Raw genomic sequence first — 9904 nt, forward strand, 5'->3', positions numbered from 1 at the left:
GCTTGTACATGATCCAGGGCAAGAGAAATAGCATACAACTTGGCAGTGAACACATAAACTGTAAAGGGGATCCTGCGAGCAACTACCGAGCTACAGCACACCACCTACAGTCACCCGATTTCGAACCATCCGTGTAAATAGGAAGAGAAGAATGGCTCGAAAGATGTACATCTATCAGAGATAGAAGACCCCGATTGAAAAGTCATGCAAGAAATTCAGAAATACAAGAAACCATGGGTCGATCAGCAGAAAACCCTCGACCCAAATACCAACTGCGGAAAACGTTCCATTTACGTTGATAAACTTCCAAAGAGGAAAGGTGAATGGAACGAGCCAGAAATGAAGCTACTCACTGGGACAAGCTGGATCTCTTTGCCAAGGACTGGATAAAAACCAACGGAGAATATGAAGGGCTGGATTAAGCACCAGTAACCAAGTTTGACGAAGAAGGGAGGGAGATGGAGGAAGAGGTAATAGAGGGGTAAGTTGGCACTGGAGAAGCTGCAAAAACCATGGCTGAGCCAGCAATCAGAAGGACTTGACACAGAGTGGTATGGAGGATCGATATCAGCCAGTGAAGAAGTTGAATGGGAGGATAAACATAAATGTATTTATTGTTCCAATCCTGGCTGAAAGCATTGACAGCCAGACAGGAGGATAAGGTACCAGAGACCAAAACAGAGGTAATTTGTGGTTGAGGGAGGTGGCAAAAGCATCTATGTGAGGAGTACCCCACTTAATGCAAAAACACTGGAAAATAAGAGGATCTAGAAACCACTCCGTTGGATAGATTTTGTCTGGTCGGGAAAGCTGATCTGCAACAAGATTGAAAGCACTCAGAACATGACATGCGATTATATGAATATCTTGCATGTGGGCCCAAACAAAGAAGATCCAACATATGAATACAGGGGATCGAGAACGAGCACCACCCTGGTGATTGAGATAAGCAACCACTGTAGAATTATTGGAATGGATCATTATCAATTGGAGAAAATTAACCAAAGCCTGACGTACAATGAGAATCTCCAGGATGTTGATATGATAAGACCTCTCAGCCACAGACCAATACACCAATGCTTCTTGCTGATTGAACCACACCCCCTGAAGGGATGCATCTGTGAAAATATGTAAATCAGGAAGCGGGACACTCGCCAACGTGTGAGTCTTGTCCAACCACCATTGCAGATCACTGACTAGGGTAAAAGAAAGGGTAATAAGAGCCTGTAAAGGATCCCGTGCAAGCTTCCACTGGTCATGAAGAGCCTAATGAAGAGCCAGCATATGAGCACAATAAAAGGGGATAAGTGCTGCCATAGAAGACCACATCCCCAAAAGTGATAGAACCTCACGAGGTGTAATAGAGAGAGTAGTAAGAGCATGGAGAACTGAAAGCTCCATAGAACAAAATCGAAGAGGAGAAGGATGGGGTCTGACTGTGATGGCTGTTGAAAAAAACACCCAAATGGACAAGATATTGGGTAGGTTGAAGGAATTACTTCTCCAACTTGATTAACCCTTTCCAGACGGGTCACGGGTGAAAGGCCACATTATCGCATTTGTTGACTCGCATTCAAAATTTTATTGAACTACTATTTCTTGAATTTTATGTCAATCTCTTTCCATTTTTGGTACTAATATAGTAAGTTATGATGTTTTGGTTATTCAATTGTATATGTAAAACCTAAAAAAATTATTTTGTTTCATCCATATAATGATGAAAACTGAACCCGAGAGTATGAAGTTGGCGAGCAAATGCTCTGATCAACCGACAAAAAACATACGGGGCCGAAGCAAGCCCTAAGGGCAGTGTGTGAAACTGATATACCTCCCTGTGATGAACAAACTGAAGATATGGTTGCAACTGACAAGGTATTCGAATATGCAAGTAAGCATTTGCAATGTCCATCTTGGTCATCCACAAACCTGGAGAAAAAGCCCACCTGAGGGTGACAAACGATTCCATGGTAAAATGTGGTAGACTGAGAAACTGATTGAAGCAGGACAAATCTGTTACAGGCCACCAGTCTCCAGCTTTCTTGGGGACAACAAACAGCCTGGAGAAAGGTGAACAGGTTAAATGGCCTGTTGAGACAAAAGGTCATTACCACCTCTGACAGATGCTGGCAGGTGATAGCTTCCCGAGGCCTAGGAAAGAAAATGGGTACTCGAAACAAAGGAGGGGGGAAAGAAATTGGAGGACAACTCCCTATATATAAAACCTGAATAACCCACTGACCTGTGGCTAAAAATCACCAAAGGGGAACAAATTTGCACAATCGAGCTCCCACAGGACTGGAATCCACCGGGTAGTCACTGTTACTGTTGGGCTAGTGCCTGTCTACATCAAATAAAATGATAAAATGAGGAATCCCTGGTGGGAGGAACAGATAAGGGTTGAGAAGGACTAGGATGGGAAACAGGAATAGGGGCTTGTCATGGTTCTAACTGCTTCATACGAGCTACCAAAGAGGAAAGGGTAGAGTGTTGATCCACAGACTCCACACGTGATTCCAAAGTCTCAGGTACGTGTTCGAAAACATACTGCTTAAATCCCTTAGATAAGTGGGCAGCAAACAAACTTGGGACAAGACCGCATTGCAACCCAGAAGATCCCAATAACAGAGAAACCAAGTGTGGCAAGAGCTGAAGATGACAAATAAGCCAATGTGGAGGTAATAAGGGAGAGGCAATCCCTCAAAAATCTCACAGGATCTCGGTGTATTGATTCAGAAAGGAGATGGATGGTAGATAAATACCGAAGTGAAGTGAGGGTAAGATGATGGTGTGAAAACTGGGCATGGGTTAAACACACAGGAAAATCAGGGAAAATAGGGGGTAGCATTAAACGAGAATAGCTATTGGAACTGTGCTTTTCTCACTGAAAAGTTGAACAAAAGACAAAAATTTCAAAATTGTCTATATCTCTGTTTGGGACCTTTGAGAGTATCTTTGTACTAAATCCCATGTACATTGGTCAAAATAGGGCTCAGTAATTGACCAAAACTCCTAAAATTATGAGTTTATTTAACTTTTGACACACACACCCCTCTAAAATGACCAAAATGGACATATCCCACATTTTTTGTTTGTACATGTATATGTACGGACCTATAAAAAAGTATCTTTCTACCAAATCCCATGTAAGTTTGCCAAAATACAGTGGAGTAATTGTCAAAAAAACCTAAAATTATACTTTTTGTGACTTCTTGACCCCCTCTCTATGATTAATAAAAATGGGCATGTCCACCATTTTTGCTTGTCAATGTGTGGGACCTGTACAAAATCCCATGTAAATTGGTCAAAATATGGCCGAGTAATTGACCAAAAAAAGACTCAAAATGGACAAATCCAACTTTTTTTGTATGTCAATGTGTTGGGCACATGAAAATATATATTTGTGCCAATTTCCATCTTGATTACTGTAAATATAACTGCTCAGGAGCTCAAAAAATTCATTTTTGGGTTGTTTGACTTTTGACCATATAAGATCCTTAATAAGGTCTAAATCAAAAATATGAAATAGGTCTCTGGGTGTATTGGACCAAGGTAAAATCCTACCAAGTTTCAAGTGAATCTGCAAAGAAATGAAAGAATGACAGATGATTTATGTGTTTGGAAGAAGAAATAATTGAAAAACAATATGTCTCTCTGCAGAGGCATAAAAATATTAAATAACACACAAGTTTAAGCTATCAATTTTTTTTTCTTCTTTTAATGTTTGCATTTCAGCAGGAAGTTATTGTGTGTGGCACTGAGCCAGAGCCCAGACAGCCTAGAGATACCCACTTTGCCAAGCAAGAAGGATCCAGCCTAGACTTACCAGTGAGTCCACATAAAAAAACAAAACAAAGAAAGAATGCAAGACTATTTCTTGTGCACTTGCAGACTTGTTTGGAGATGCATTTTGTGTTGAAGCATCTGTCTGAGACTCTTAAAATCTTCTTCAGAAAAAGCAGAGACTGAGACCATAAAATATAGGAGCAGCACTTTACCTCTGAATGAGAATCTGCTTAACTGGTAGATGGTTCATGAGGTAGAATATTCCCTGTTAGTTAAAATTACAGGGACTAGTGTTTCTGCTGAAAGTTTTCCCCACTGCTGGAGATGTGATAACAGCACAAACCACCAGTATTCCTCAAGAAAAACCACCACATATAACCTTCTCTATAGATTCTGAAATTAAGAAAAACTTGTTTCTAGAACTGTGAATATTTTTTTTAGTTTATTATGATCGAAGTTTGTTTATTCTGCACATCAAGAACATTAAAAAAACTTGTTCCAAGAAATGTAATTTTTTTTTTTTTATTTTAATACTTAAGAAGGTTCCTCAGATTCAAAACATTAATAAAATCTTGTTTACAAGAATACTATGAACATTTTCTTGGTTTTATTTATTATGATTAACAGTTTTTTTAGTTTATTTTAAAGAATAAACAAAGGAAACAAAAACAAAGCAGGTTGTAAAGCTTATTTGACCAAAAGTGCTATACCAGTATTATTACTACAAACATTTCCACAATAAGAGTGATAACTGTGTGATTTTGTAATATATATATATATTTGTACCTTAATTTACTGTATTGTGGTATGCATCATATTGTGACCCTTGTACTGAGATAAATACTGTATCATAAAAGCCTTCCTGGTACCCAGCCCTAGCACGGGCCATTAAAGTTCCAAAAATGGGCACAAACTTACAGTAAGATTGTGGCTTTTGGATATTAAAAAACTATAGTGATTAATAACTTATACAAATTACCTAGGTCTAATTATTAATTGCTAACTAATTTTTTGTTTATCACACCTAGATACTAACTACTAATTATTATTATACCTAGATACTAATTACTAATTAGTTTTATCCTATATTACTAATTAATAATTAAGACTTGGGTGATAGCATAGGTTATTAGTGACAATTTCAAGAATGCAATAATGTATTACATCTAGATTTTTCAGAAGCTGTTGTTTAATGGTCTTGACACTAGTCAGCCAAGAATATCTGTATTTTGTCAACAAAATATTATTATACCTAGATACTAATTACTAATTAGTTTTATCCTATATTACTAATTAATAATCAAGACTTGGGTGATAGCGTAGGTTATTAGTGACAATTTCAAGAATGCAATAATGTATTACATCTAGATTTTTCAGAAGCTGTTGCTTAATGGTCTTGACACTAGTCAGCCAAGAATATCTGTATTTTGTCAACATTCGTATGTTGCAATATACAGAGCAGAGAGGATAAGTGAAACAGTAAATGGAGCATAAATGAAAAACACTAACACAGTGCTAAAAGTATGAAAAAAAATTGTCTTATTTGCTTAAAAAAAAGAACAAGAAACTATTTAATAAATTTATTTTCTCTTTTACCATCTCACAGTCTTTGAAATGTCTTACTGGACACATTTATAGTAACTCCTACATGTAAATACAAACCCTTGTTCAGCAGCCACCTCTGCTACACAAAGTTATCTGGTCCCTATGGTGATTTATTAAGAGAAGTCATACTCTAGTTAAAAAAATCTTGCACAAACTTAAAAGAAAATCTAATTAATGAAAAATGAGGCTATAAGTTCCAGATAAACGTTTTTCAGATCCTAATGTTTCAGATATGGCCTTCTCAAAAAATAAGACCATTTATCTCAAGTTAATAATAATATAACTTCTAATTCCTAAGTTACTAAATGGTGGCAAGCCTCTGCAAGAATCCATTTATATATTTTTATAACAGACAAGTAGGAATGTGCTCTGTGTATGAAATTTTTTTTTGGTTGTGGTATTTTATATTTGAATGTACAAACTTTATAAAATGTAAATGCATTGCTAGGTATTTAAAGTAACTAAAACAGTTAAGTGACTTTCTTAGACTAGTCACTTATGAGGTTGGGTACGTAAAGTTCTGAAGGAATCTGATGACCATACAGGGAGTCTCAATGACTATGAGGTTAAACCTGTTTCACAACAAATGATAGCCATCAAACATCTCTAGCACAAAAGACACTTAGAGGTTGGGTACGTAAAGTTCTGAAGGAATCTGATGACCATACAGGGAGTCTCAATGACTATGAGGTTAAACCTGTTTCACAACAAATGATAGCCATCAAACATCTCTAGCACAAAAGACACTTAGAGCCGAATGATCTGGTCAAATATTACAACTTGATCAACTTATCTAGTAAGACTCACCAGATATAGTGATTCTTTGAAAACCTAGGTATTGGAGGCAAGCTTTAAAACTCAACAGGGTGACAATACCAGCACTCCATGTTTCTGTAAACAAATGAAGAAATTCAAAAACAAAACCTTAACTCATAAACACCACTGTCTGAAATATAGCTCCAAAGGATGACAGATTCATTCCCTAAATATCTTTCCCTTTGCAATGCATAGTACTATCTTCATCTACCTTTCTCTTACGCATATGGTCACACTGTCCATACTTCCCTACACCTAATTTCATTTTTGCATTGTTTAATAAAGTTTGGAAAAGCTCCTAATGCATACACTTTACTCTTTTAATTATATATAAATTGTTTGAAAACAACAATTATTTTATAATTTCAATCATAACAAGATTGTACCACAAGAATTAATAAAATGCTTTTAAATATGTAATATAATGTCCACTACAAAACATTTCTGGAATGTTTACAGTCTATTAAAAGTGGCCAGATGATGGTGGCTAGTGTTTAATCTGAAATATTTCATATAAAAATTTTTGCTCCATATGGTGACACCACACCAGTTTCACCCATGATCAGTGACTTCCAACCTAGGGAATCACTACCTATGATAATGAAAGTTATATGCAGAGTAGAAAATAGTTTTATGTTGTGTGCATGAAGGCCCACAATGTTTTCCCTAATATAAAAAGAGAAGAAAAAAATAAGTATTGCAGTCCACAAGTATATGTAACTAAAATTATTATAATAAATACCTGATACTTCTGAAATGCTGCACAAGAAAGTCCTTCATTTGACTATATAAGCTGAGCTGAAAAACATTTAAACCCAAAATAGGTCTACTAAAGTTTAGCAACAACTTATGTATTTTCACCCTTAAATAAGTAACTTACTATTTTGGTGACAATAGGCTTAGAGGTATTCGTAATTACCTACTATAATTCTGTTGTTTGTTTAATTTAACTGCCTTATAACAAAAATCAGATTGTGAGGCCTTGCCTTTGTGGTATGAACATGCAACTCCACCTCATGGCCAATTGAATCACCTAAATAATCTGTTAAATATTTTACTAACACTCTACATAGTAATAATATATACCCTTTCATAGTAATGGCAAATTAAGTGTACAGTAATATTGAATATTTTAATACTTATCCTACTCTTAATTACAGAATGTTTATTTTGCTGTTTCTTACTGTACTTATATATTATGCACAGAGTATTTTTTCCTCTAATTATAATAAATATTACATTATATTCAATTCACAAATCATACATGCCACACTTTATTGCAGAGATTAAGCAAAAATTTCTCCAATGTAAATTTTAATGAGCTGTGTAGTATTTGTTAACAATGGTGAACTAGAACCACCTATTAGATGTTAGTAAAGGTAGGAGAGTTCTAACGTATAGGGCATTGTTATGTCTTGTTGTTATAGAGTTATGTATAAAATGGTGTCAGAATAACAAAAGGAATAACCAATAAGTAAAACAAAAGAAAAATTATCCAGAGATCATCAACAAAAGGTAAAATACATCTAAAAACACATCGTACCATACAACTGGGGAGACACAAAAGTAGGACCTTTATAGAAAAATTAAAACTAGTAAAAGGTAGTATAGTACTATAAAGAAATATTGCTATACTCACTAAAATGTCTAAAACAGAACTGACATTATTTCAAATACTGCCACCAAGTATATTTGAATTTATTAAACTACAAGAATGGCCTAAATGAACTGAGGATTGTGAGGTTTAGGATAACCTCTTGACTAGATTAGCAACAATATGTAAATCAGGTTAATACACTGATATACAGGATGGGTGATGAAATGGATGACATATTGTGTTCACTTTGGTTTACAAGGAAAGAGATAGTGAATATGACGCTATCAAAAGTGCTCTGGAATCACATTTCATGACACAGAAATAATTTTTGAAAAGGATAAATTTAACCAATGACAACAAGAATCAGGCAAACCTTTAGATAGTTTGATCACAGTGCTTTACTGCTTATCAGAAAACTGTAGGTAAGGAGTGCTTTGTAGTAAAATGATTTGAGACAGAACTGTTGTGGGCTTCATGGATGCAGATTTATTAAAACAGCTCCAGATAGGCTCTGATCTTAAAAAATAATTTCCAAGCTGAATATGCTAATTCAAATGTGGACCCAGTTAACATTGAAAAGAAAACATACAGCAATAGAACAAAACAATACAGAAAAAAAAAAGAAACAATAACTCAAATCTATTTAAGCCTAACAAATTAAACAATGCCAGAGAACATCACAAAACATTAAGCAACAATGCCCAGCAAAGCTTACAGAAAAGATTCACCAGATTTCTGGGCACAGTTAACTTCTGTATGTATTAGGGTTTCTCAAAATTTCAAAAGGGGAAACTGAAGTCGAACTATAAATTGATACAGGTGTGGATGTGACTGTTATCCAGATTAGCTATATGGAAAAGTGAAGTTAAGTGGTCTCTTGAAAACAAATAAAATATTACAAAGTCCTATCCAAAGCTCATCAAAGGTAAAAAGAGAAATTTAAAGCAAAACTGTACAAATAAAGCAAAACTTGAGAACAAGAAATGTATGTTTTTACATGGATAACAAAACCCAATTTGTAGCATTATAAATGTTGTAACTGTGCAACTTTGTCACACTGCATGTGAGTATTGTTACAAACCAGTTCATTTGGATTTGACTTGTGCATGAAATGTTGCACAGGATACATCTAAGAACTTAAAGAAGTGTTACAAACGGTGTTGATGTATTCTGAATATTTCTATGCTAGCAAAATGACTATACTATGTCTCGCTATGCTGATGATACTATTGGCAATGGTAAAAACTGTCTAACCTCACGAAGGTTGTGATATATTTTGGCGATATTTGCACATGAACTACAAGTACAAAGGCATTTAAAGTTTCAAACCCATTTAAACTTTTACCTAAAAAACACTGAGCAATCTTATGAGTTATGGGTTCGCAGCAATAAATATGGCCTGTTAAAAACCAGAAACAAATATATTTGATACCTATGAAATCAAAGCATGGACACCTCAGTACTTTCACATTTTCTAAATTAGCAAACAGATACTCAAATAACTAAGTGAAGTTATCAAGTCCTAATTGTTGCTTCTTCGAAATCAAAAGAAAAAAACGAAAATTAGAATTTGAATATAGAATATTCAAATTCTTAAGTTAACTTAAGAAATTAAATAGTATGTATAGGAATTTTTCATCATCGTCAGAAAACTTAATTACTGCAATGACAAAAGAAATATTTTTTAATATTTATACTCACTTTTGCCAAGTTTGGAAAACACCGTAATAAATAAAATAAAGCAACCACATTTTTATTGCTAAAGCGCCATCTACATATATTTAACCCAGGTAACAATAATTACTTGAAATAAATACAAAAAATATCTATGGACTTACAACGTTAAAATCTGGGTCTACATTGTATGTTTGCATTTGAATTTCACGCATAGCTACACAAGGGCTATTTGCGCTAGCTGTCCCTAATTTAGCAGTGTAAGACTAGAGTGAAGGCAGCTAGTCATTACCACCCACCGCCAACTCTTGGGCTATTCTTTTACCAATGAATTGTGGGATTGACCGTCACGTTATAACGCCCCCACAGCTGAAAGGGCGAGCATGTTTGGTGGGACGGGGATTCGAACCCGCGACCTTCAGATTCCGG

At 35.3% G+C, this 9904-nt stretch overlaps 1 protein-coding gene across 1 annotated transcript in view; it reads right to left on the reverse strand.

Annotated features, from left to right (window-relative positions):
- The window catches only part of LOC106461091 (protein BANP-like), a 19370-nt gene extending 9793 nt beyond the window's left edge, over nucleotides 1-9577 (reverse strand). Inside the window, exons 1-3 of the mRNA XM_022387964.1 lie at nucleotides 9503-9577; nucleotides 6196-6279; nucleotides 3996-4176 (exon numbers count right to left, since the gene is read on the reverse strand). The gene's annotated coding sequence lies outside the window, so the exon portion shown is untranslated. The remainder of the gene's footprint in view (nucleotides 1-3995; nucleotides 4177-6195; nucleotides 6280-9502) is intronic.
- Nucleotides 9578-9904: the final 327 nt, after the last annotated feature.

Source organism: Limulus polyphemus, unplaced genomic scaffold (genome assembly GCF_000517525.1).
Source record: "Limulus polyphemus unplaced genomic scaffold, Limulus_polyphemus-2.1.2 Scaffold896, whole genome shotgun sequence".
Lineage (NCBI taxonomy): Eukaryota > Metazoa > Arthropoda > Merostomata > Xiphosura > Limulidae > Limulus > Limulus polyphemus.